This window comes from Dendrobates tinctorius, unplaced genomic scaffold (genome assembly GCF_039654945.1).
Source record: "Dendrobates tinctorius isolate UK_male_01 unplaced genomic scaffold, ASM3965494v1 ptg000065l, whole genome shotgun sequence".
NCBI classification, from domain to species: domain Eukaryota; kingdom Metazoa; phylum Chordata; class Amphibia; order Anura; family Dendrobatidae; genus Dendrobates; species Dendrobates tinctorius.
The window spans coordinates 436,283-440,547 of NW_027361733.1; the positions used below are offsets into that span (position 1 = coordinate 436,283).

Below are 4,265 nucleotides of genomic sequence, written 5' to 3' on the forward strand. Positions count from 1 at the left end.
GTGAGACTTGGCTTTTGTCAAGGGCTTTTTTTGTGATGTGTAGAGCCTTATAGTAATTGTATTGCTGTTTTTTTTTTTTTTTTTTTCCTCTCTACTATGGGTTTTTCTATAGTGTCGCAAAATGTGAGAGTCTTTAAGAATGCGAGTAGGAGAGCAGCAATTTTGGATTTTTTATCTATGCAAAATGCATCTATTTTTTGTTTGCAAGAATGTGGGATTGTGGATGGTGTGAAAGGGGATGAATGGTCTTATGGTGCGTCAGTATGGTCTGGTAGTGCAAATAATAAAAATGATGGTGTGGGTATTTTAGTTAAGGGACAGGAGGTTGTTTTGGATAATTATTTGGTTATTGAGGTGGGGAGGTGTATCTTAGCTAATTTCGAATATAAAAATGCTAAGTTTTGTGTTATAAATATGTATGCGCCAGTGGCAAAAAATGAGCGCAAATTATTATTTGAAAAAGTTAAGCTCTTTGTTCCAGGGAGAGTGCCTGTGGTGATTGTGGGTGATATGAATTGTGATGTGGGGTGAGTGAATGTGGATGTATCTGGGAAAGCTTTGTTGGAACTAGTCACTGACTTTGATTTGAGGGATATGCAGCGTGTGTGTAATATTAACCCTTTGTTAAACACCTTTTTTGCTGGAAGTGGAAGAACACAGTCCAGATTGGATTATTGTTTTGTTTCAAAAAAATTTATCCCTGTTGGATATAAGCAGGATAGGGTTGTTTTTTCAGACCATGTTTGTGTGTTGTGTGAGTTAGATATTGATGTTAGTGGTGTGTTTGGAAAAGGTTTGTGGAAGTTGAATGTGAAATTGTTGGAAAACGAGGATGTAAGGAAAGAGTATGGGAGAAGGTATGGGGAATGGTGTAAGGGTAAGAAAAATTTTGGGAATGTTTGTGAGTGGTGGGATTGGGTTAAGAGGCAGACAAAAATTTTTTTTTAAAAGTGTGGGGTATAATCTTGCGGCAATTAAGAGGGAAAATTTTGTTAAGTTGAATGCCCGCTTATGCTTATTATATAAATTGAGGGAGGGTGGAATGGAGGTGGAGGATGAGATAAAAATAGTTAAAAAAAAAAATTAATGAGTTCTTGGAGGAGAAAGGGAAGAGTATCGTGTTTAGGGCAAAAATTGATAAAATGGAGCAGGATGAAAAGTGCTCAAGGTTTTTCTTTAAAAAGGTTTTTGGGAAAAAGCAGAGTATGAGTGTTTTGAATGGAGTGGATGGAAGAGAGGTAAGTGGGGAGGATATGTGTGAACAGGTGGCTAAGTTCTATGAGGAGCTGTATGCAGTGAAGTGGAGGGATGAGGTTTTGGAAGAGGATGTATTAAGTGTATTAGAAAGTAAGTTGAGTGAGGTGGAGAGAGAGAGAGTGATGGGTGAGTTGACGGATGATGAGGTATGGAAAGTAATGAATAGTATGGCGTTGAATAAGACACCAGGGGAGGATGGTCTTCCGGTAGAGTTTTACAGGGTGATGTGGGAGGTGATTGGTAAAGATTTTGTGGATGTGTGTAAGTATATGTGGTTTAGTTTGGAGGTGGCTGAGAGCATGCGTGCAGGGATGGTTGTGTTAATACCTAAGAAAGGAGATTTGAAGAGTTTAAAAAATTGGAGACCGATAACATTGTTGAATTGTGACTATAAGATTTATGCGAAAGTAATGGCTAATAGGATGCGTGATGTGATAGAGAGTGTGATTGGGGATGAACAGTGTTGTGCGGTGCCTGGAAGGCGTATACATGAGTGTGTGTGTATGTTGAGAGATTGTTTGTGGGACTGTATGGGTCGCAAGAAGAGTGTGTTTGTTTTGAGTTTGGATTTTGAAAATGCATATGACCGGTTGGCACATAGTTTTTTGTTCCGGGTATTATTGAGAATGGGGTTTCCGTCGGATTTTGTTTGGAGGGTGAGGAGCTTATATAAAGACATTTATAGCTGTGTTTTGATGAATGGTTATGTGGGTAGAAGAGTGAATGTGTTTTCAGGTGTGCGGCAAGGTTGGCCGTTGTCTCCAGTGGTTTTTATCTGTGCGATTGAACCGCTACTTTGTATGCTGAGGAGAGATAAAGTGATTCGGGGTGTGCAGGTGCCAGGAGGTGGGGGAAGGGAATGGAAGGTTAGTGGTTACATGGATGACGTGTGTGTTTTGTGTGATTCAGAGTGTTCTGTGAGGTGGGTGAAGTTATTAGTGTCCATTTTTTGTGGTGCGTCAGCTTTTAAGGTGAATTGGGAGAAGAGTGAATGTAAAGTTTTTGGTGGAGGGGCTTTAAGTAAGGATGCTGGAGTAAATGAGGTGAATGGGCCTATCAAGGGAAGGAAAGTTGGGATGATGCAAAAGGAAAGGTAGAGCGGAAGCTATGTTTTTGGAAGATGAGAGATCTTACTTTTTTTTGAAAAATTTTAGTTATTAAAAGTGTGGTTTTGCCTATTTTTTATATATTGCGGTGGTTTTTCCACCTGGGTATGTGTGTATGAGGGGGTTAAATAGGATTTTGTTTATGTTTTTGTGGAATTCTAGAATGGAGAGGGCCAGGAGAGAGGTTTTGGTGAAGCGTTTAGAGAAAGGTGGGTTAGGCTTTCCCAATCTTGAGGTGTTTTTTGGTGTGAATATGGTGATTTCTGTGTTAAGAGTGATCAGGATGGAAGGTAAGTTTTCTTGTATGTGTAGGTTTTTGTTTAGGGCATATTTATTCCGTTTGAGATGGCGAGAGAGGGATTTGAGGTATCCGGTTGCTTTCGATGTGCCTGTATGGTATGTGTGGGTTTATAAATTTTTGGTGAAGTATGAGTTGTGTGATGTGGATGTTAGGTTGTTGGGCAATAAGAAGGCTGTGTATAGGATGATTGAATGTAGAGAGACAGAGTGTGGAATAAATATGGTTAGAGGAGGTGATGTACAAAAGGTGTGGAAGAAAGTGCGGGTGGATGGTATGACGAACAGGCAGAGTGAGATTGTGTGGCAGTCCTTGCATGGAGTGTTGCCAGTAAGAGAATTTCAAAGGAATCGCGGGCTGGTGAGAAGTGAGATGTGTCCCAGAAGTGGCTGTGGTGGATTGGAAAGTGTAATACATGTGTTTTGGAATTGTCAGTATGCTAGGGATGTGATTGGAAGAATGGGATCATTGTGTAATGAACTGTGTGGTGTGAGTTTTTTATCATTTGAGCTGTTTATGTTTGGCTTGGGAATGTGCGATAGAGTGAAGGAGAGAGTGTTGTGGTTAATGGTTGCATGTATAAAGGAAGTATTATGGGATGTGAGGAATGTGTATGTCTTTAAGAGGAAGGAAATTGTAGTAAAGGATTGTGTGAAAGTGATTTTGGGGAAGATGTATGTGTGTTTTCTATGGGTTAAAAGGAGAAAGGGGGAGGTGGATGCGGAAGGAATCTGGAAGGTGAAGAAGTGGAGACACCTTGTAGATACATCTTGATTTAGTTTCCTGATGTTGTAAGAGAATTTTTTTTGTGTGATGTTGTATTTGAATTTTTTCCGATGATGGGAACAGTTTTATGTTTTGGATTTGACATAGCTGTTTGGGATTTTCTTTGGTCTTGGTTTTCCGGACTGTAGATTTTCCCATCTGAGGGATAAAAAAAAAAAAAATAAAAAAAAAATCTGTTCTTATCAGTTTAATATCTGATGCGTCCCCTATCTGGGGACCATATATTAAATGGATTTTTAGAACAGGGAGATGGAAAAAGAGCTTGCTCACTTCACTCCACGTATCAGCCCAGTATGGCAGTTTCTCTGGGAATGGTGCACTCTCTTAAGCGGTTTCCAAAGACAGATTGAATTGAAATTGGGATAAGCAAGTAGTGTTTTCAAAGCATGATTTGAATGCTTTTTTCAAATGTCGCTGCTCTGCAATTAGTTTTTCTTGGTCCAAGTTGCACATTTCCAATTCCTTAGCCTTGATTTAACTTGACCAACTCTTCTACTACTACTACTACTCTTATTCACCGCTATATGGGAGGCATTGCACTGTATTCAATGTGTCCGTAAAATAACGATCTATCTTGGCCTTTGCTGCTTGGTAGGTGTAGGTGTGACAAGCTGCAGTAATGTGTTTGGCTTTGGATAGCTACATTTCTGCACACCCACCTGCTACAAGGCCTGCAGCCCCTTCACCTCAGTACTTCCCCAGTCTTAATTCAAGCATTCAATTCCTACCACATCCCTCATGCAATGATATGTCGCTTCATTTTTGAAACATTGTCCCCCTCTTGTGGCCTTCCAACTTTGAAATTTACTGTTCAATTT

General features: G+C 39.9%; 1 pseudogene; it reads left to right on the forward strand.

Moving 5' to 3' along the window:
• The first annotated feature begins 3,571 nt into the window (after positions 1–3,571).
• LOC141094972 (U2 spliceosomal RNA) lies at positions 3,572–3,772 on the forward strand (annotated as a pseudogene).
• Positions 3,773–4,265: the final 493 nt, after the last annotated feature.